General features: G+C 56.4%; 1 pseudogene across 1 annotated transcript; it reads right to left on the minus strand.

Annotated features, from left to right (window-relative positions):
- Window positions 1–10,540: 10,540 nt before the first annotated feature.
- On the minus strand, window positions 10,541–22,898 carry LOC147575135 (histo-blood group ABO system transferase 1-like; annotated as a pseudogene). Its single transcript, XR_015243178.1, has 6 exons — window positions 22,866–22,898; window positions 22,559–22,615; window positions 22,098–22,147; window positions 21,213–21,248; window positions 18,859–18,987; window positions 10,541–11,877 (listed from the first exon to the last, which is right to left on the minus strand). The product of XR_015243178.1 is annotated as a histo-blood group ABO system transferase 1-like (transcript).
- Between the last annotated feature and the right edge of the window lie 164 nt (window positions 22,899–23,062).

Raw genomic sequence — 23,062 nt, forward strand, 5'->3', positions numbered from 1 at the left:
AAGAGGCCCCTTCGGTGACAATGGGCATGGTCTCGGGGTGGAGACCCCTGTGCGTGCTGTGACACCACAGCCTGAAGCCAGACAGGACACGGCTGGTCCTCCCGTGGCCCAAACAGAAACCGGGAGATGCAGAAGGCCGGACGGTCACACCACAGAGGGGAGAGCATCCCTCACGACCCAGGGCCAGAACGGTTCACAGGCCTCTGGGCCAAATAATGCTCCAAATCAGTGCGTTCCCCGGGATGGAGGCCAGACCCGTCCCAGTCCAAGGGGAGGCGACCCCCGTGGGAGCAGGCGTCAGAGATGCGGGACGTCCCGGGGTGGGACTCGGGTAAGTGAGATCCGAGGGAGGCAGCGCTGGTCGCCTTCAGACGGGCAGGTGTCTGGTCTGGGAATGATAGCCTAGGTGTCCACGTGAAGAAGCAGAGGCCCCAGCCAATCCCCAGCGAGAAGTCCTCGTCCTGCAGGGGACCGGCTGGCCCAATACTGGGAGAGCCCCCAGAGCCCAGAGTCGGCCCTTCCCCAGCCCCATGTGGGGCCCCAGGCAGGTTGGTCAGCTCTGCTCCCCTGAGTTCAGGGGGGGGCCCTCAGCAGGTGGTGGGGTCCCCCAGGAAGCGGGACCCCGAGCCCCAGGACACCAAGATGCACGCCTGCGGGTAGGACAATCCAAAGTCAAGAGATGGGCTTCCTGACTCAGGTCATCTTACCATGACCCAGGCTGTGCTATTAGCCTCGGTGTCCCCATCTGTGGCATGGGGATGTAACGGGCCTTCTAGATGGGTTGTCACATTCCCTGAGAGATGAGGTGGAATCGTGGCCTGGTGCCTGGAGGACATAAAAGAGCCACCTGGAAGGCTGTCCCAGAGTCCCCCAGGGCACAGGATTCCAGAAGCCCCTCCTTGGCCCCTGCCCGCTGTCCCCCTTCTGGGAACACTCAGCGTTGTTTGCTGAGGAGGTGGAAACGATCCAGGAGGTCAACAGGTCCCACGTGGAGGAAGGTCAGCACTGGAGGGACAGAAGGACGTGTCCCGTGCCCCCTTCCGGGGCCCGAGCTGTGACGCCCTCTGACCGGACCTCTGACCTGACCTGGTTTGGACCCCACTTCTATGGTTTCCCTCCCTCCCTCCTTCCGTTCCTCCTTCCTGAATTCAGCTGGGGAACTAGGCCCCTGCTGTGTGCTGAGCACCGTGACCTCTCCAGTGAGCACGACCCGATAGGTCCCCCACGTGGCATCTTCCTTTGCAGGGTCTGAATGTTCCTGGCCGTGTCCCCTCTGGCGAGTGTGGGAGGGAGGCCTCTGCCCACGTTCCCGACAAGGAAGCACGAGTCCAGAAGGTCCAGACGACCTGCCCCAAGTGCCAGCGTGTGGAGCCTGGACAGAGGGTGGTCCCCGAGCAGAGGAGGACTTGGACCCACGCAGCCCGGAGGAGGAGGGGGAGCACCGGGGCGGCCTGGCGCTCAAGTCCGCTGGGAGACGGTGTCCTACCCAGACCGGCCCTGTCCCCACGGCATTCGGGGTACCTGCGCTCCCAGGTGGCAGGCTGGCCCCGGCTGGCAGGAGAGGAGGTGCCCCTGGGACAGGACAGAGCCCTCAGGCAGAGCGGAGGGTCGCCCGTGCTCTCCCAGGGGCAGGTGGACTCGGGTGCCCTGAGGGGGCGTCACCGGGACAGCTGTGCCTTGCCAGCCCCAGTTCCCCAAATCCAAGCACAAGACCCTAACAGCCTCTGCCCCACCGCCCAGAGCAGAAACCGCTTCTGTCCTTGTTCCTTTGTGGATGCGTCCATGCCTGCCCTCAGCACCCTGTCTGCTGCCCGCTGTGTGCACGCACCTGGATCCCAAAGCAAGCGCCGGACCCCACCCAGGAGGTGGTACGGCCTCTCACCCGCAGCCAGCAAGGGGGAGCGCCGTCCCCATGGCCCTCCTCACCCTAAGAAGACACGTAAGCCATATTCACCAAGGTTTTTAACCATCGTACACACACACACACACACACACACACACACACAGAGCGAAGGGTGGGGGCCCTGGAGGACCCACACACTTATGTCTCCGGCACCTCCTGCCGCCCCTATGCTTTTGTGGGTTTGCTCCGGTTCTCTCGGATCCTCCTCCCGGCTCCCTTGAAGGCGTCAGGTCTCCGCCCGAGTCCCTGGGTCACCCACCCACCTCTCCTCTTAGGAAGACGTGCAAATGCACACCCTGCATTTCCTCCCATCTTCCTCTCTCCTCCCAGACTTCGGTCGTCAGATTTGGGAGTCGAGAACACCCCCTTGTGTCTTCCCTCACCTGTCCTTCCACCCAGCGCTTCCCAGGCCGTCCCCGAGGCTGTCCTCGGGCTGGATTCGTGTCCTGGGAGGTGGGGGTCAGCGGACAGAGGGCAGACGGTGCCGGTGGGGGCAGGAGAGGGCCGTGGCCCACAGGCCGAGTGCCCCGGTCCCTCCTCTCTGCCTGAGGACTCTCTCTTCCGGAGACGGGAGTCTGTCACCCTTGTCTCTGGGGACCTGTGCTTCCTCACCTTGTCAGCTGGGCGGCTGGTTCCCAGAGCAGAAACCTGCCCGTCTGAAGGCGACCAGCGCTGCCTCCCTCGGGTCTCACTTACCCGAGTCCCACCCCGGGACGTCCCGCATCTCTGACGCCTGCTCCCGTGGGGGTCGCCTCCCCTTGGACTGGGACGGGTCTGGCCTCCATCCCGGGGAACGCACTGGCTTTGGCGCGTTATTTGGCCCAGAGGCCTGTGAACCTTTCTGGCCCTGGGTCGTGCGGGATGCTCTCACCTCTGTGGTGTGAACGTCCGGCCTTCTGCATCTCCCGGTTTCTGTTTGGGCCACGGGAGGATCAGCCGTGGCCTCTCTGGTGTGTCAGGCTGTGGTGTCATGGCACAAAAAGGGGTCTCTACCCCGAGACCAATGTCACCGAAGGGGCCCCTTTTTCCCCCCTAATCTTTAATCCATTGTGATTTCAATATCAAAGGAGATAAAGTCTATTTCAAACGACCACAAAGTACAAAAATGAATCTGTCCCGTCTGAAAAGTCGGTGCGGACCCAAAGGTATCTCTGGCAAGATTCCACTTGAAGGAAACCTCCAGCGTAGGTAACGGAACACGGAGAGAAAACAGACTGGGGGTTCCCAGGGCCTGCCGGGGGCACAAAAGGGGAGTGAGGGCTCCGGGTACACGGTGACCCATGGGGACCGAGATATTCTGCAACAAAATTCTGTGCCGTGGTTCACAGCGTCGTGAGCGTGCCCCGTGCTCAGGAATTGCACAACGTAAAGTAAATAAGTTTTTATTGACGATTAATGTGGATTTTAAACATACCATGAACAAATAATGTACCAGCTAAAAAGTAGAGGAGAGAAAGGATAAGGGAGAAGAGGAAGAGTCATTCTGGTGGAGGGGTCGGGGACTGGGACTGGAGCAACAATTAGAAATACAATAAACACCCCTCGAAGGCCTTTGAGCCCTTGATTTGTGGCCGGAATCCATACGGGAACAAGGGCGGTGGCAGGAACGGTGTCGGGAGCAGAAGCAGGAACCAGCTGACCCTGTTCAGGTGCCCGCTGTCCCAGCACAGGTACCAGGTCACCTGCTGGCTCTCCGGCCCCTGTAGGAGTCGCTCCAGACTCCACCCCTGCCTGCAGAGACTCCGAGGACCCCGATGCCCTTGGGTCGGGCTCTGGAGCCGCACGGGCTTCTGCTCCTGCCCCGGACTCTTGAGAAGGAAACAGAGTTATGGTTACAGCGGCTCCAAGGCCTCAGGGTGAGAGGAGGGACGGTCCTCCACCCACCCAAGGCCGGCTTCTCCAAGGGCCTTTGCAGAGACACAACTCACCCCACAGCCTCCCTGAGAAGCCAAGGCCAGGAACCCACACCAGGACCTCTGCCCCCTGCAGGCCACAGCCTGGGGCTCTCAGTCTCTGCTCCTGGCCCCACACCAGCCCCCGGGGGCTCCTCCCTGGGTGGCCCAGCACCGCCCTGGTCCCATGAACACACATTTCCCACCCCCAGCCTTCTCACCCTCGGGCTCTGGCTCCGGGGGCTCCGGGTCCTGATGCCAGGACCCGTGAACTAGGACCGTGTGGGCGGGCCGGGGCGGTGAAGGAGGCCTTCCCAGGCCATCTCCAGGCCCTGCTTCCCAAGACCTCCCTGCAGCCACTCTCTGCCTCGGTCCAGGGTGGCCCTCCTGGGCGACGGGGCACACGCACAACTCTGTAGGGCAGGCGTATCGGGATTCGGCCAGACGTTTCCCGATGTCATCGGTTGATTTCTGTAAAGACAGTGACCCGCGGCCATCCCGGAGACATCACAGCCGTGCCCGGCCATCCTCAGTGTCCTTCCACCCTCTCCACCTGTGGCTCCCAGATTGGACACAGACCTGAGTGTGCATAGACCTGTGCCTGGGACACAGTGACATCCACCTACAGGGCTCGGGATGAACATTGGGGACAAGAGGGCCGCCCCTCTTGTGGCGACCGCCCAGCACGTAGGCCCAGACCAGGCACTGAGACCCGAGTCCAAATGTAATGGAGCCTGTGGCATGCGTGTCTGGTGGGCACAGGGTCTGAACGAGTTCACCTCCACCTTCCCTGGGCCTGGGACCCAGGCAGGAGGGGTGGCTGTGCCTGGACCCGGAGAGGACCCAGGCCCGCGTGAGTGTGTTCCGTGCCAGGCCCACCCCTTCCTCGTCCTTCCACGGCCACGTGTGCCCACAAGCCTCACGGGATAGCAGGCACGGGACGTGTCTACAGGTGGCTCCCTGATGGCGCCCCTGCAAGTAGATGCCACAAGGACCCCACTGTGCAGACAGGTGACCGGGGGCCCCGGGAGGCACAATGCAGGGTCCCAGCACTGCTCAGGGGGAAAACCCAGGTCTGAACCCAGCTCTGTGGCCCCAAAGCCGCGGCACTGGCTGCACCAGGCCTCGCGGGGACGTGTCTGGGCTGTGTTGGTGTCACTGTAGGGACAGGGCATGGGGTGGAGGGGACTCCTTTGCAGCCTGGGAGGGGCTCTTGTAGGAGCAGGAAGCTGGATAAGGGGACCCCAGGAAGTGACCTCACCTCCCTGGTCACAGAGCCCAACAGAACTCGGAACCCGGGTCACCAGGCACCCACCTTCTGGAGACAGCGCACAACTGGGCTCATTCGTTGGGACATCTTTGCCTGACGAACATGTTCTCCTGTTGTGTGCCCGTGTCCCGCGGCTGCCGGCTCGGGGGAGCCCGTGGCCGCGATGCTTCCCGTCCCTGGAGACAGTGGGTCATGTCGTGCACAGGACGCCTCAGGTCTCTAGCTCGCAGGGACCCAAAGGTAACACAGGGAGACCCCGAGACAGCCAGTCCAGCCCGACACCGCTCTGATCTGACCTGTGCGGCCCCAGGTCCCCTCCCGTGTGTGTGTGTGTGTGTGTGTGTGTGTGTGTGTGTGTCTGTGTGTGTGTGGAAGGAGGGGTCGTGTGTGAGGGCCCACCTGAGCAGGTGCAGGCGGATGAAGGGGTCAGATGCCTCGTGGGTGGGTCATGCTCACACCCCCGGTCAAGGCTGGCTAGGAGGGACAGGGTGTGCTGGGGTGGCCCTCTTGTCCCCAACGTTCATCCCAAGCCCTGTAGGTGGATGTCACTGTGCTCCGGGTGCAGGTCTGTGCACACTCAGGTCTGTGTCCGATCTGAGAGCTGCAGGGGGAGAGGGCGGAAGGACACTGAGGTGGCCGGGCGGGGCTGTGATGTCTCCGGGCCGTCCGCGGGTCACTGTCTTTACAGAAATCAACCGATGAAATCGGGAAACGATTGGCGGAATCTGGATTCACCCGCCCTACAGAGTTGTGCCTGTGCCCCGTCGCCCAGGAGGGCCACCCTGGACCCGTGGAGAGAGTGGCCGCACTGAGGTTTGGGGAAGCAGGGCCTGGAGTTGGCCTGGGAAGGCCTCCTCCAGCGCCCCGGCCCCGCCGTAAGGTCTTCGTTCACCGGTCCTGGGACCAGTACTTGGAGTCCACGGAGTCAGAGCCCGAGGGTGAGAAGGCTGGGGTGGGCGATGGGGGTGCGTGGGGCCCGGGTGGTGCTGGGCCACCCTGGGAGGAGCCCCCGGGGGCTGGTGTGGGGCCAGGAGCGGACCGAGAGCCCCGGGCTGCGGACTGCAGGGGGCAGAGGACCTGGTGTGGGTTCCTGGCCGCGGCTTCTCGGGGAGGCTCTGGGGTGAGTTGTGTCTCTGCAAAGGCCCCTGGAGACGCCGGCGCTGGGTGGGGTGGGGGACCTTCCCTCCTCTCACCCTGAGGCCTTGGAGCCGCTGCAACCATCACTCTGTTTTCTTCTCAAGAGTCCGGTGCAGGAGCAAAAGCCGGGTCGGCTCCAGAGCCCGGCCCAAAGGCATCAGGGGCCTCGGCGTATCTGCAGGCAGGTGTGGTATCTGGAGCGACTCCTGCAGGGGCCCGGGAGCCAGCAGGTGACCTGGGACCTGTGCGGGGACAGCGGGCACCTGAGCAGAGTCAGCTGGGTCCTGCTCCTGCTGCTTCCACTGTTCCCGCTTTCGCTCCCAACACTGCTCCTGCCATCGCCCTTCTCCCCGCCCCTTCCACTGCCCCTGATCCCACATGGATGTCGGCCAAAAATCAAGGGGTTAGGGGCGCCTGGGTGGCGCAGTCGGTTAAGCGTCCGACTTCAGCCAGGTCACGATCTCGCGGTCCGTGAGTTCGAGCCCCGCGTCAGGCTCTGGGCTGATGGCTCAGAGCCTGGAGCCTGTTTCCGATTCTGTGTCTCCCTCTCTCTCTGCCCCTCCCCCGTTCATGCTCTGTCTCTCTCTGTCCCAAAAATAAATAAACGTTGAAAAAAAAAATTTAAAAAAAAAAAAAAAAACAAAAATCAAGGGGTTGAAGACCTATACAGGGTGCTTTTTTTATCTTATTTTATTTTTTGTTTATTATATTTTATTTCAAATTCATTCTCCAATCCCTGACCCCGACCCCCCACCAAAATGTCTCTTCCTCTTCTCCCTTATCCTTTTTCTCTTCTACTTTTTAGCTGTTATGTTATTTGTTCATTAGTCATAATCCATGTTAATCTTCAATAAAATGTTTTATTTATTTTACGTTGTGCAATTCCTGAGCCCTGGGTACACTCACAACGCTGTAAACCTCGCCACAGAATTTTGCTGCAAAATATCTCGATCCCAAGGGTCACCGTGTACCCAGAGCCCTCACTCCACTTTCGTTCCCCCGCCAGCCCCTGGGAGCCCCCAGTCTGCTTTCTCTCCGTGTTGCGTTACCTAGTCTGGAGGTTTCCTTCAAGTGGAATCTTGTAAGAGATACCTTTGGCTCCGCACCGACTTTTCAGATGGGACAGATTTATTTTTGTACTTTGTGGTCGTTTGAAATAGACTTTTTCTCGTTTGATATTGAAATCACAATGGATTAAGGATTAGGTGGGAATATGGAGGCCCCCTCGGTGACAATGGGCACGGGCTCGGGGTGGAGACCCCTGTGCGTGCTGTGACACCACAGCCTGAAGCCAGACAGAACACGGCTGGTCCTCCCGTGGCCCAAACAGAAACCGGGAGATGCAGAAGGCCGGTCACACCACAGTGGGGAGAGCATCCCTCACGACCCAGGGCCAGAAAGGTTCACAGGCCTCTGGGCCAAATAAAGCGCCAAAGGCAGTGCGTTCCCCGGGATGGAGGCCAGACCCATCCCAGTCCAAGGGGAGGCTACCCCCATGGGAGCAGGCGTCAGAGATGCGGGTCATCCAGGGGAGGGACTCGGGCAAGTGAAACCCGAGGGAGGCAGCGGTGGTCACCTTTAGATGGGCAGGTTTCTGGTCTAGGGACCGACAGCCCAGGTGACAACGTGAGGAAGCTGAGGCCCCAGCCGATCCCCAGCGAGAAGTCCTTGTCCTGCAGGGGACCGGCTGGCCCAGTACTGGGAGACCCCACAGAGCCCGGGGTCGGCCCTTCCCCAGCCCCATGTGGGGCCCCAGGCAGGTTGGTCAGTTCTGCTCCCCTGATTCAGTGGGTAGGGGCCCTCGGCGGGTGGTGGGATCCCCCAGGAAGAGGGACCCCGAGCCCCAGGACGCCAAGATGCACGCCTGCAGGTAGGACAATCCAAAGTCAAGGAGATGGGCTTCCTGACCCAGCTCGTCTTACTAGTGACTCAGGCTGTGCTATTAGCCTCGGTGTCCCCATCTGTGGCATGGGGATGTAACGGGCCTTCTAGATGGGTTGGCGCATTCCCTGAGACATGAGGGGGAATCGTGGCCTGGTGCCTGCAGGACACAAAGGGCCACCTGGAAGGCTGTCCCAGAGTCCCCCAGGGCACAGGATTCCGGAAGCCCCTCCTTGGCCCCTGCCTGCTGTCCCCCTTCTGGGAACATTCAGCGTTGTTTGCGGAGGAGGTAAAGATGATCCAGGAGGTCAGCAGGTCCCACGTGGAGGAAGGTCAGCACTGGAGGGACAGAAGGACGTGTCCCGTGCCCCCTTCCAGGGCCCGAGCTGTGACGCCCTCTGACCTGACCTGGTGTGGACCCCGCTTCTGTGGTTTCACTCCCTCCCTCCTTCCGTAATTCAGCCGGGGATCTCAGGTGCCTGCCGTGTGCCGGCCACCGTGACCTCATCGGTTTGCACGACCCAACGGGGTCTCCCACGTGGCATCTTCCTTGGCACGGTCTGAATGTTCCTGGCCGTGTTCCCTGTGGCGAGTCTGGGAGGGAGGCCTCTGCCCATGTTCCTGGCAAGGAAACACGAGTCCAGAAGGTCCAGACGACCTGCCCCAAGTGCCAGCGTGTGGAGCCTGGACAGAGGGTGGTCCCTGAGCAGAGGAGGACTTGGGCCCACGCAGCCCGGAGGAGGAAGGGGAGCACCGTGCCGGCCTGGAGCTCAGGGCTTCTGGGAGACGGTGTCCTAACCAGACTGGCTCTGTCCCCAGCGCCGTCGGGGTACCCGCGCTCCCTGGGGCACGTGGCCCTGGCTGGCAGGAGAGGAGGTGCCTCTGGGACAGGACAGAGCCCTCAGGCAGAGCGGAGGGTCGCAAGTGCTCCCCAAGGGGCAGGTGGACTCGGGCGCCCTGAGGTGGCATCACCGGGATAGCAGTGCCTGCGGCTGGGGTCCCCATACCTGTCCCCTCCTCGGGCTCAGCCAAGGCCCGTCTGCATGGCGTTTACCCCCAAACACAAAGTCTGGGCCAGGAACCACCCTCTTCAAGGCCTTGCCCCCATTCTCTCTGCCCACCTCAAGTTACAAAAATGGACAATAGTTCAGGTGGCAGTGGATGCCCAGAGATGTTTGTGTTTCTGACCCACGTTGTGACGTCGCTGTGTCCGGCCGGCCGTGGAGTCGCGGAGAAGCAGGTGGAACATCTGGCAGCCACCAGGACCCGGCCCTGCAGGGGGCGGGGCTTGGCTCCAGTGGAAGGTTGGCGACCCGCCCACCATTCAGCTCTGCAGCCCCCGCTCCCCGAGCCTCATCATTGCTGCTGCGTGAAGCTGCTACTGTTTGCTTTTCGGGGCTGTGACTTGTCTGAACCGCGTGAGGTCTGTTTCCTGTGTCGTGTGTGGCCCCTGGAGTCTCTGACTTCGGCTCAGGTCATGATCTCACAATTCGTGTGTTCAAGTCCCACATCAGGTGAGCTTGAGCCCCACTTCAGGTAAAACACAAGTTCCAGTCAGCCCCACTTCTCTCTCTCTCGCTCTAAAAAAAAAAAAAAAGGATCAATTCCTAGAAATATAAACACTACCAAAAGCAACTCAAGAATAAATAATAAATCTGAATAGACCTATAGTAAGAGATTGAATCAGGAATCAAAACCCTCCCAACAAAGAAAATCTCAATGCCAGGATTCACTGCTGGTTAATTCTACCAACCATCTGACAAAGAATTAACACGACTTGTCCCCAAATTCCTCAAAAAGAGAGGAGGGGCACTTCCTAATGCATTCACCATTGTTATCTTCTCCCTAGGAGATATTGTTCTCGTGGTTTCCTTTAGGTATTTGTGCATATTTGAAATAGTTGGTTTTAAGTAAGTCTAGAGAGTCTAATGCATGAGCTTCCTCAGGAACGGTTTCTGTCAATTGCTTTGTTTTCAACGGTCTACGGGTCCATGTTCTTGTTTCTTTGCACACCTCAAAAGTGTTTTTTAGTTGGGGTGCCCAGATGGCTCAGTTGGTTAAGCATCCGACTTCAGCTCAGGTCACGATCTCATGATTTGTGAGTTTTGGCCCCGCATCAGGCTCTCTGCCGTCAGCACAGAGCCCACGTAGGATCCTCTGTCCCCCTCTCTCTCTGCCCCCCATTCATTCTTTCTCTCTCTCAAAATAAATAAACTTTTTTTAAAAAGTGTTTTGGGGGAGGCACCTGGGTAGGTCAGTCGGTTAAGCGTCTGACTTCAGCTCAGGTCATGATCTCATGGTTTGTGGGTTCGGGCCGCACGTCAGGCTCTGTGCTGACAGCTTGGAGCCTGGAGCCTGCTTCGGATGCTGTGTCTCCCTCTGTCTCTGCCCCTCCCCGCTAGCTCATGGTCTCTCTCTCTCAAAAATAAATAAACCTTAAAAAAATAAAAAAATAAATAGAAAAGCATCTGACATAAAATTGGAGCCGTTTACAGTGGCAAGTGACCCAGAAATTGTAACAGTTGGCCAACGTCACGGAGAAATAGCAGTGGCAACGCGGACCGCCCTGTCCTTGAAGTGAGAAGGGAGACTCAAGGCGGAGAAACTGCAGCACTCAGGCCTGGCCGGGGCCTCGAGGAAGCGCACAAGGCAGGTTTCCGGGACAACCCGCAATTCCCTTCATCCACCAGAAACATTTTAGTGGCAGTGGCAGGGCAAGTGCAACACCCACAACACCGCAGTGACTGAGGGAGGCCAGGGGGTGGGGGGGCTGTCCTGCCCCAGCGGGCGGCGGGCTGTGCCTCAGGCTGCCGGGAACCCAGGCGCCAGCCAAGGGGGTCCTGATCCGGCCTCACCTTCACGTCCTGCCCACGGCTGCAAGCGACCTTTCAACTCTGACCAGGAACCCGAAGAGCAAGGGGTCTTGCTGGAGCCGCGCCCCCGGCAGGCCCCCGGTCAGGCCTAACTGTGCCCGTGCCCGATGCGGGCGGCGCCGGGCCTCGGCGATGTCCCGCGACTGGACAGAAAAAGGTAGCGGCGACAGCCCATCTGCTCTGACGGCTGGGGTCAGGGTGGCACCCCTGACGGACACTAGGCCAGCCTGTCTTCAGTCCCGGATGACCCGGTGACTCTTGGGCACGGTCACATACCTCAGCTTCTTCACGACGGCGGGCCAGCCCAGCAGTTGTTCCTCCCACAGGTACTCGGGGGACAGCACCTTGGTGGGCTTGTGGTCGAGCAGGTACCTGTTCAGGTGGCTCTCGTCGTGCCACACGGCCTCGATGCCGTGGGCGCGGTCGACCACCATGGCCTGGTGACAGGCCGACGTGAGCCGCAGAATCTCGGCCACCGACCCCCCGAAAAAGCCTCCCGCGTAGTAAAAGTCGCCCTCGTCCCTGGGGATGTGCGCCTGGGACTGCGGCCGGCGCTCCTAGGTGAAGGCCTCGTGGGCCGCCCCGTAGAAGCTGGGGTGCAGGGTGCCGAAGAGCGGGGACAGGATCTCCACGCCCATGTGGTCGCGGAACCTCATGTCCACGTCCGCGCCCACCAGATAGTCCACCTCGTGGAGGAAGCACCGCCGGGAGAAGTTGCGGATCATCTCCATGCGGTGCGTGGACACGTCCTGCCAGCGCGAGTAGCTCCGGACCTCCAGGACCACCACCTGCCTCCCTTCCCCGAGGGGCACGCGGGGCACATCCCCCGGCCGGTCGGTGAACACGTAGTAGGTGACCTTGTGTCCCACCATGAAGTGCTTCTCTGCCGTCTGCAGGAACAGCTCCAGGAAGACCATGTATCTAAGACCAACAAGCACCCCAGGAGAGACGGTGGGTGTTAAACACAATCAAACAGCAGCAGAAAAACAGACTTAGGCAAAACCAGCTTATAATACCATGGCCATCCCTTGACAGGACATCATGCTAAGTGAAATAAGCCAACTGCAAAAGTCAATCTAGTTGACGGAGGTGTCCAGAAGAGGCAAGTTCATAGGAACAGACAGCAGAAGGGTGGTTGCCAGAGGCTGGGGGAGGGGGGAATGGGGAGCTAGTGTTCAATGGGCACAGAATTTCAGGTTTGCATCTGAAGACGGATGTTGGGGATGGTCGCCCCACAATGTGAACACTTAACACCACCGAAACGCACGCTTAACAAATAGTTAAGATGGTCAATGTTCTGTGCATTTTACCATGATTAAAAATCAAAAGATATGGGGCGCCTGAGTGGCTCAGTCGGTTGAGCGTCGGACTTCAGCTCAGGTTATGATCTCAGCTCGTGAGTTCGAGCCCCGCGTCGGGCTCTGTGCTGACAGGTCAGAGCCTGGAGCCTGCTTCCGATTCTGTGTCTTCCGATTCTGTGTCTAATATTTTAAATTTTAAGATATTAAAATTTTTTTAATTGAAAGATAAAAATAAAACCATAGCCAACCTACTAGACTAGCTAAAGACCATGTATCTCAACTGGATATTAAAAGGAGGCCTTCAGACTGCTTGGGTATGGAGCAGATAGTCTCAAGCACAAGGTATTTTCTTAGTCCACAAGGCTGGCCAAAGTTCAAATGATAGGTAATGTCCAGATGATGGATTTCTCCAACCCACGACCCTCAAATGGTTCCTTGTCCTTAAGAAAAACTAAAAACGAATTCAGGACACTACAGTGGTCCTCCAGACCCTACAAGACCCGCCTCTGATGTGGTCTCCTTCTCCTCTTGTCCACCTTTTTGTCCGGGCAGGCTGGCTACTTGATGTTCCCGACACAGGCCAGGCATGCTCCTCTGGGCCCTCATACTGCCTGTTCCCTGGGGCTGGGACCCTGTTCCCTGCAGTGCTCGCCCCCTATAATAGCTTCCATTCCTTGACCAATGCCCAGAACTGCATATGCCTCATAGGTCTCCCTGCTAGCATCAACGCAGATGCATGAGGCGGTGGGGAGAGGGAGCGGATGCTGCAGGCTATGCCCTTGAACGGGTGTACATTTTACAACGTGGAAATTATAACCCAATAAGAAAGAGCAAATAGATACACAAATAAATATGAAGATACATCCCTCTCCACCCCTTACCCAGCCTTAGGCATTCTTTTAGAGCCCCTATCACCACCTTGACATATTTTGTATTTGTGTTTACTTCTTCTCCCGTCTTTTCCATCTTTACGCGTTCTTTCCGTCTAGAACGTAGCTCCGTGAAAGTAGGCCTTTGTCTGCTTGGGAAACTACCTTACCCCTATTGTGCACACGTCATAACTGCTCAGTAAAGGTCTTTTTTAACAGATGACTAAGTGAATACGTCAGTGTGGCTGAGAGTACGGGAAGGCAGGCACTCTCATGTACCCCTGGTGCAAGTAACCATTTGTATAACCCTTTTGGAGGGCATAGGAGAAAATACACTCAAACTTTAAATGTGTATATTCTTCCCCCGATTCCACTGCCCGGACTCTATGCCGCAGATCTACTCGTATGTGAGTATAAGGACCCAGGTATAAAAGTTCACGGGCGACTCACGCCGTCAGATGCTGGTGAGGCAGGTAGAGCAGCCAGAGTTTCCGTGTATTGTGAGTGGGGGCGTGAAACCGGAAAAACGTGTGGAGTGGTTCTTTACAAAAGGAAAGCCGTCTCTCGCCTAAGCCTGAGCGGTTCTACTCCTAGATGTTCAATGGAGAAAAGGTAGATTGCGTGTCTGCAAAAGGTCTGTCCAACATAATTCATATTTACTTATAGTGTCCAAGCCCTGGAAACAGGAGTCCGTCAAGACGGAAAGTGCAGCAGGCAACTGCGGTGTGCCCACCCCACGGAACGCTAAGCAGCAAGAAAGGACTACCGGTTCACGCAAAATCACGGCTAAATCTCAAAATTACGATTCTCAGTAAAGGCAGCACAAAGCAGGATATGCTTTAGGGCTCCAGGAGGCAAACATAACCTTAGAGTAGAAAAGAATCAGGACAAGCGATGCCACAGGAGAGGCTGTAGGGGGAGGGGTTGGCCGGAAAGGGGCACGACGGAACGTTCTGGGGGTGATGGGAACACTGTATACGTAGAAAGAATTTTGGTTACACAACGATATGTATTCGCCAAAACCCAGGGAATTGGTGTATGTACATTTTGCCTGGGAAGAAGAAAAACCATAAACACATCTCAAGCTCCAGTTAATGACATGCACAGAGAAGTATTTAGGGCGAGTGTGCTGATGTCCCAGATTTACCTTCACACATGGCAAAAGCAACTATGAATGGATAGATGGACAGAAGGATGACCAGACGAGTAGATTAGCGATCACGCAAGTACAATAAAATGTTAATTGTGAAGCTTATGGACTTATGGGAAACCATAAAAAGAAATAATATATGCATGATGGGAATCCCAGAGGGAGGAGAGAAAGAGAAATGGGCAGGAAATACATTTACAACAATAATGGCTGAAAACTTCCCAAATGAGAGACCCGGACATCTGGATTCATGAGGCTCAAAGGACCCCAAATAGGTTGAATCTGAAAAGGGCTACGGAGAGATGCGTTATAATTAAGTTGCCAAAAGTCAAAGATAAGGAGGGTGCCTGGGTGGCTCAATGGGAAGAGCATGTGACGCTGGAAACTGTGCAGGCCACGAGAGAGAGGGATGATATAGTCAAAATGCTGAAAGAATACGACACCCAGCAAAGCTGATTTCCAGAAATGAAGGAGAGAGAAAGCGTTCCCAAACAAAAGCTAAGGGGGTTCATCACCAGTAGAGCCACCTTACAAGAAATGCTACAGGGCATCACGCTCTTCCAGCAGAAGGAAGAAGACGCTGACTAATATGATAAAAACATTAATATATTGATAAAATCCACTGGTCATGGTAAACATACAGTCAAGGTCAGATGTTGTAATGGCGTTGCATAAATCACTTACAACTCTAAGAGTTAAAAAAACAAACATAAAAAATCGAACCATGAATATAGTAATCTGTTTATGTAAACAATATTTAAAAATATGTGAATTGTAGCACCAGTCACCTAAAATGTGAGACAGAGAGAGAGAAGTGAAAGTATTGTTTATAGAAGCTATTGAAATTAAGTTGTTATCAGCGTAGAAAAGGTTGTTATAAACAGAAAATATTTTATGTAAGCCTTACTACCCACAGAGGGAAAATCTGTAGTGGATACACTACCAGGAATAGTAAAGGAGTCAAAGCTACCGGTGAAAAGTCATCCAGCCACAAAAGAAGGCAGCAAGAGAGGAAGCAAGCAACAGAGAGTCCACGGAACAGTCAGAAAACAATGAACAAAATGGCAACAGGAAGTCCTGACCTCTCAAGAATTACTTGAGACCTCTCAAGAATTACCTTTTTTAAAAGGTAAAAGGATTCTCCACTCAAAAGATGTCGAATGGCTACATGGATTAAAAAAAAGTTTTTCAAAGATCCAACAATAGTCTGCCTAAAAGAGACCTACTCTAGCTTTAGAGACCAGACCAAGAGTGAAGGAATAGAAAAAGATATTTCAAGCAAACTGACAGAAAGAAAGACGGGAAGATATATTTATATCACACAAAGTAGGCTTTATTTTTTTTTTAATTTTTTTTTCCAACGTTTATTTATTTTTGGGACAGAGAGAGACAGAGCATGAACAGGGGAGGGGCAGAGAGAGAGGGAGACACAGAATCAGAAACAGGCTCCAGGCTCTGAGCCATCAGCCCAGAGCCTGACGCGGGGCTCGAACTCACGGACCGCAAGATCGTGACCTGGCCGAAGTCGGACGCTCAACCGACTGCGCCACCCAGGCGCCCCCAAAGTAGGCTTTAAGCTAAAAATGATCAAAGAAGACAAAGAAGGTTATTCTATAATGATAAAGGGGTCAATCCATTAAGAAGATATAACAATTGTAAACATTTATGCACCCAACAACATCAGAGCAGTTAAACACATAAAGCAAATACTAACATAACTAAAAGGAGAGATAAACAGCAATACGATACTGATGGCTGACTTTAATAAGCCACTCTCAAAAATGGATAGGTCACCTAGACAGAGAACCGGTAAGGGAGCAGCATATTTGAACAAGACTATAGACCAAATGGACCTAACAGACAACATAGAACATTCCATCTGATAGTGGTAGAACATATGTTCTTCTCAAGGGCACATGGAACATTTTCTAGGATAGACCATATGTTAGGCCACAAAACAAATCTTAGCAAACTTAAGAAGATTGAAATCATACAAAAGAAAATATTCAAATGGCCAACGGGTACATGAAAAGGTGCTCCACATTACTCATTGTCAGAGAAACACGAATCAAAACCATAATGAGGCATCCCTTCACACCCGTTAGAAGGCTCATCTCAGGAAGACAAGAGACACAAGTGCCCGAGAGCATGTGGAGAAAAGGGCACATTTGTGCACTGTCGGAAGATGGTAGGGAGGCCCCTGCAAAGTTAAAAACAGAACTACCCAGGGGCGCCCGGGTGGCTCGGTCGGTTAAGCATCCGACTTCGGCTCAGGTCATGATCTCACGGTCTGTGCCGACAGCTCAGAGCCTGGAGCCTGTTTCAGATTCTGTGTCTCCCTCTCCCTCTGCTCCTCCCCTGTTCATGCTCTGTCTCTGTCTCAAAAATAAATAAACGTTAAAAAAAATTAAAAAAAAAAAAAACAGAACTACCCTACAATCCAGCAATCCCACTTCTGGAGATGTAGAAAGAGATAGATGATAGAGATGGGGGTAAAGATAGGAAATTAAATCAGTATCTTTTTTAATTTTTTAAAAAATGTTTTATTTCGTTTTTGAGAAAAAGAGCACAAGCAGGGGAGGGGAAGAGAGAACGGGGGACAGAGGATCCGAAGGGGGCTCTGCACTGACAGGCCCACAGCAGCAAGCCCAATGTGGGGCTCGAACTCATGAACTGTGAGATCATGACCTGAGCCAAAGTCAGACATTCAACTGACTGAGCCACACAGGCACCCCAATATCTTTTTTAAGGTTTTTTTTAAGAGGGAGAGGAAGAGAGAGAGAGAGAGAGAGAGAGAGAGAGAGAACCCCAAGCAGGCTCCACACTCACACTCAGCTCAGAGCCTAATGAGGGGCTCCATCCCATGACCCTGGGACACTCAGCAATCATTTTACGTGATTGATGCTCAATGGACTGAGCCACCCAGGTGCCCCTAAATCAGTATCTTGAAGAGATACCTGCCCTCCCACGTTCACTGCAGCAGTATTTACAACAGCCTGGACAGAGAAACAACCCAAGTGTCCACCAACAGATGGCTGGATAAAGAAAGTGTGAGATATATATATATTACTCAGCAAGAAAGAAAGAAAGAAAGAAAGAAAGAAAGAAAGAAAGAAAGAAAGAAAGAAAGAAAAGAAAAGAAAAGAAGGAAGGAATCCTGCCATTTGCAACAACATGGTTGACACTCGAAGCCATTATGTAAGTGAAATAAGCCAGAGAGAGACAGATAAGTACTGTGTGATCCCACTTATATGTGGAGTCTTTAAATAACAAAAACAAAAACAAAAAACCCCGAATCCATAGAAACAGACAATAAGTGGTTACCAGGGGCAAGAGGTGCAGGACTGGGGAAAGCGGTGAAGGTGGTCGAAAGGTACGGATTTCCAGACATAAGATAAATCAGTTGTGGGAACGAAGCGCACAGCATGGCCACTGCAGCTGACATACCGTATCGCATATTTGAAAGTTGCCGAGAGTAGGTCCTCCTGGGGTGATCGTTTCACGACACATACACACATCAGACGATTATGTTGTACGCTTTACATCGAGACGATGTTATATATTGATTATATCCCAATAAAACCAGGCAAAGTGAGAAGGGGAAAAACAAGAACGTTAGTGGCGGAGTCCGGGTGGTAGGCAGACACACGTTCACTGTGACGTTTTCGCAACTCGGCCGTGCAACTGAAAAGTTTCGCGATGCAAGGTTGTCTGCAAGGGTGCTGCCTGAGGCAGCTCTCCGGAACGGTCAGCTCAAGTGGGGAATGCAGTGGCTCTGGAGTAAGAGTGGGCAGCCGTTCGAAAAGAATGAGGAAGGTCTGCGTGTGCCGATGTGCAAAGGCGCCCGACACATGCCGGCGAAGGTGCCGGATGTGAAACACGAGCCGGTTTCCAAAGCAAACAAGCTAACCCCAAAGCCGTAAATGCAGCTTGGAGCCTTCAGGTCCAACTCCACCGCATAGTAAGCCTGCTCTGGCTAAATGGGATGCCAAGCCTCAGTCAGCCTCCCAGGGGAACGCAGCGGGGCGGCCGAGCACCTGCTCATGGGTTTGGGTCACAGGGTTAGTCCTGCTAAGTGGTCAGCAGTGGCTGCCAGGCCTCTGAATGGTTGATACGGTCACTTCTGGAGCAGACGACTCTCAGGTGTGGGGCTGCTATTTTGAGCAGGGGTGTGCCTGGTGGCCCGTGCAAATCCCACCAGGTTCACCTGTCCACAAAGCCACCCACGCCTCCGCCTCCCCTTGTGAGCACCCCATCCTGGCAAAGAGAGACATCTGGTGAGTAGTGCCCCCTACCTGGGGCTTGGCTTCCTGGTTTAGCTTGGGCACGTGTCCTTCTCCGCACAGCTGCCAAGATCTTACCTACCTATTTTTTTCTTTAAGTTTATTTATTCTGAGAGAGAGAGAGAGCACAGGGGAGGGCCAGAGAGAGAGAGGGAGAGAGAGAATCCCAAGCAGGCTCCACATTATCAGGGCAGAGCCCAGCTCGGAGCTCAGACCCAGGTGCTGTGAGATCATGACCTGAGCCAAAGAGTCAGACACTTAACCGGCTGAGCCACCCAGGCATCCCAGATCTCACTTACTTTCTGATGGCAAAAATGGTCAGTCCAACGGTGGTGTTTTCGAATTGTGCATCCAGAATGGCAGAGTCAAAGACCCCGTCCCAGATGACAGGAGCAAACCAGGGGGTCATGACCAGCACGTCTGCCCTCCTAGAGGGAACAGGTCACAGTGCGTTAGAGCAGGGCATGGAAAGGTGGGCCAGGGAAGGAAGGACCAAAGGTCCACAGTCCACAAGAAGCGCAGTTAGACGCAGCCGGGATTCCAGACTCCCAATCCAGTGCTCTCTGCCTCACAAGCTCAGCCCCTGAGCCCTGACCCTGCCATTCCCTCACTGCCCCGCGTGGAGTGTCTCCTGAGCGCCGCCGAGTGCTGGGTCCCACAGGACACTCCTTCTGGGAGGCCCCCAACCCCATTTCCGAGAAGGAGCTGCATCTCAGTGAGAGCAATAGCCAAGCCCTTTCCCAGCAATAGGGACTTGGCCATAAGAAACATATATTCAGTCTTTGACCCCAGATCCTGACAAGGGGCTCCTAAACCCCTTGGAACTTCCTGGGTGATAGGGACACCTTTTGTTTTAATGAGGTGACCCGGGGCGGGCTCCTGGATGGCTCAGGATGGGGACTGGCCACCGGAAAGACCACGCCGTGGTCAGAAGCGTGACACTGCAGCCCCAGCCCCCATCCTCCCAGCAGGTGCGCGTGTGAGGGAGCCTCCACCAGATCCTGACGACGGGGTCCGAGAGGGCACGGAGGCTCCCTGGCCTCCCCACGCCGCCCCCTGGGGACCTGTGCCCCTGGCTGCTCCCGCGACCTTGGTGATACGCCGAGACTCTAGAGTAGACGGTCTTCTTGGGTTCTGGAGCCACTCTAGAAAGTCATCGAGCCCGAGGAGGGGCCGATGGGAGCCCTGAGCTACAGCCGGTCCGTCAAAAGCACAGGTGACAACCTAGAACTTGCGACTGGCACGTGGGGGGCAGGGGGGGCGGGCTGTGGGAGTGAGCCCCCGCCATGGGGGCTGCTGACTGGGGGGAGCGGCGGCATCGTTCCCTGTGGGAAACCTACCTGTTTGCTGGGAGTAGGGGGTAACATGAGTTTTCTTCAGGGACAAAGCTAGGCTTCCAGCCCCCTCCCATCTCGAGGGCTTCCCCTCCCCCCAGTGTAGCCCCACAGAACGTTCTCTGTCCCTTCTCCACCCTAGCCCGCACGGACGCCTCTCTCCTCTCCTCCCATCCTGTCTCATGAGTGCCCGTTCACTAGTGGCTTCTCGGGACACGGCTCCACGACCCACAGGAACAGGCTCACGCCAGCCCGTCCCTCCAGATGGGCTGTGTCCAACAGAGATTTGTAACTTAAAATTGTTCTAGTAAGCACACAAAGGTAAAAGTGACCAGGTGAGGGGCGCCTGGGGGGCTCAGTCGGTTGAGCGCCCAACTTCGGCTCAGGTCACGATCTCACGGTTTGTGAGTTTGAGCCCCGCGTCGGGCTCTGTGCTGACGGCTCAGAGCCTGGATCCTGCTTCTGACCCTGTGTCTCCCTCTGCCCCTCCCCCACTCATGCTCTGTCTCAGGTAAAGTTACAATTAATCTGGTGTATGTTGTTTAACCCGCGACGTCCAAAGCACCATCCTTTCAATACGTGATCGGTTTTTAAAATAAGAGACTTCGTATTTTTGAGATATTTTAAATGGAGCGCTTCGGACCTGGGGTGTGTGTGTGTGTGTGTGTGTGTGTGTGTGTGTGTGTGTGTGTCCTCCCCAGGGACAGCCCTCTCACTCCAGGGAGGTCATGTGTCAGGTGTCATGGCCTCCGGGTGGCTCTAAGGACTCAAGGAGGCGTGGGTACTGGTGTCAGAAATGACAGTGCGCACTCGCAGCTCTCCCGGCAGGGAGGTCGTGCGGCCTGGGCTGGGAACCCAACCGCGCCCTGGCCGGTCGCACAGCTCAGGCAAGCACCTTCACTTCTCTGAGCCTCAGTTTCCCTGCTTGTAAAGCGAGGGCTGACCAGCGTGGCCTCAGGGCGACCTTCCTGTCTGAGGCCACAGGGACCGGCTGCCAGCGCCATCTGGGGCAGAACAGCCAGGAGGTGCGGGCTGAGGAGGCTGGGCGCCTGCACCGGGGGAACCCAGCCCAGACCTGTCCTGCGTCCCCAGGAAGAGATGAGAGAGGGTTCCGTGCCTTCTGTGGACACCCATGCTCCCCGGGCCCAGGAGTTGGAGGCGCCTTCCCTGGCACCCTCGCCCAGGACCAGACCCGTTAGCAATGAGCCCAGCCCCCTCTCACGGCAAGAGAAGGAAAAGAAAAGGCTAGGACAGGTGGCAGTGAGGGAGAGGAGAACTCGACGCGGGCCGGTGGCCACAGCAGGGATGTGCTAACTTACACAGGCTGCAGGAGCTGGGCCTTGGGGTAAACCATCCTGCAGAGAAGACACGCGTCAGGGAGGCGGACAGTCGCACCCAGAAGCGTCTCGGAGCCAGGCAGTCTACGCCCACAGCTGCAAGGTGCCGTCCTCCCCATCTAGATGGCCAGCTGTGCCAGGAGCACCACAGGACTGCCAGCCTGCCCGTCCGCCCTCCTGCCTTCCTCCTCCTTCCTTCTTTCCTCTCTCCTGCTCCCCCTCCTTCCCTCCTTCCTTTCTTCCTCTTGTCCACTAGTCACTTGTCCACTCACTAGACAGACAGCGGTCAAACGTGCCCACCCAGCCCTGGGGACGCCACATGCTTCCCAGTGATAAACCGATGAGGCTAAAAGCCAAGCAGAGGAAAGGGGGTCACGCCTCAAGGTCTCTGGTAACTGCCAAGGCTCTAGACTCCCCACATCTCCTTCCTCTCTCTCCCTCCCTCCCTCTCTCTCTCTCTCTCTCCCCCTGTGTTGTAAGTCCTAACATGGGTCTACCTCACAACTACGAAGGCCCACCCCCACCCCATCCAGCCCCCATGCCGCGCCCACCTCCATGCCCTCCCCGGGCCACATCATCCTCAGGTGTTAGCTGAGCTGAGGGCTGAGAAGCCGGGGCTGAGTGTGCCACGGGCATGACACTGAGCAGCCCCACGGCTGGAGGTCAAGTGGAAACCCCCTGTGACCCCCATCATCTAACGTCTCCTCCTGTTCTCCTGTGCCCCCATCACCCTCCTCTCCCCCATCACCCTCCTCTCCCCCGGGAATCAGGCCTTGGACCGGGTGGGGGTGAGGAAGGGGATGGGGAGGCACATGTTGACTTGCTCGGAAAGAGGCATAGAAACACCCGAAGAGGTGGTCCCCATACCTGGCGACTTCAGGGACTCTGCAGGCGTCCGGGGGGGGCAGTCCCTTTCACTGAGGGAGGGAAACAGAGAGCACTCAGCCCAGGGCCGGGTCCTGGGGGAAGCGCTCCCGCGCCAGCGGGCAGGTCTCCTCCAGGGCCAGCCACGTCATGGCCCCTGAGGAGAAAGTTCCCGTGTGATGCCGAGCCTGGGCCAGGGGAGTGGAGCAGGGGTCTGAAGCAGGGCGGAGAAACCCTGGACACGCTGACCGTGTCTGGGAGCATGGTGCACGGCCCCACCCGCAGGGCGTGACCACGGCCTCGCGAGAAACTGCCCCCCCAACACACACACACCTGGGGAGGAGGAGCAGAGACCAGGAGGCAGGAGCCGTGGCTGCCCCTGTGGGTCCTGGGATCCCCAGGAGAGCTCTGGCAAGGCCCCCCTCACCCTGTCAGCCCCGGGAGCCCCGCTCCCCACCCCTCACCTGCACTGCTCTGTCTCCAGCGGCATCCCCTGCGGGACCACACGGCGGCCATCCTGGCTGACGGAGGAAAGGTTCCGTCGACCCACTTCGTGAAAAGTAGCGATTGCCAACAAAGAGCCGTGCCCTCAAGAGGGGGGGCGCCCCAGGCCAGGATTAGGTGTGCATCCCCCCTCCCCACCCGCCCCTGGGGACCCCAGCCAGGCCTGGGGGTGGGGGGAGGGGAGACAGGCTCCTGGATGGAGTTCAGTGGGGCCGACGAAGGCCAGTGTTTGTGAGGTGAGGGAGGAGGAAGGAGCGAAGTCACTACCTCGATGGCAGGCTCTCCCGTTGGCCCTGCAGGGGACGGCCCTCAGTGCTGCTGGAGAGAAAAGTGACACCAGCTGAGCCCACCAGCCACCTGGCCATCCGACCAGCATGTGTGGGCCCCCCAAGCTGGACGGAGAGAGAACTGGGGTCGGGCCACGCCCTGGGGGCTCGTGACGCGTCCCGGTTGGGAGCTGTCAC

This window comes from Puma concolor, chromosome D4 (assembly GCF_028749965.1).
Source record: "Puma concolor isolate L17-30 chromosome D4, mPumCon1.1.hap2, whole genome shotgun sequence".
Classification (NCBI taxonomy): Eukaryota; Metazoa; Chordata; class Mammalia; order Carnivora; family Felidae; genus Puma; species Puma concolor.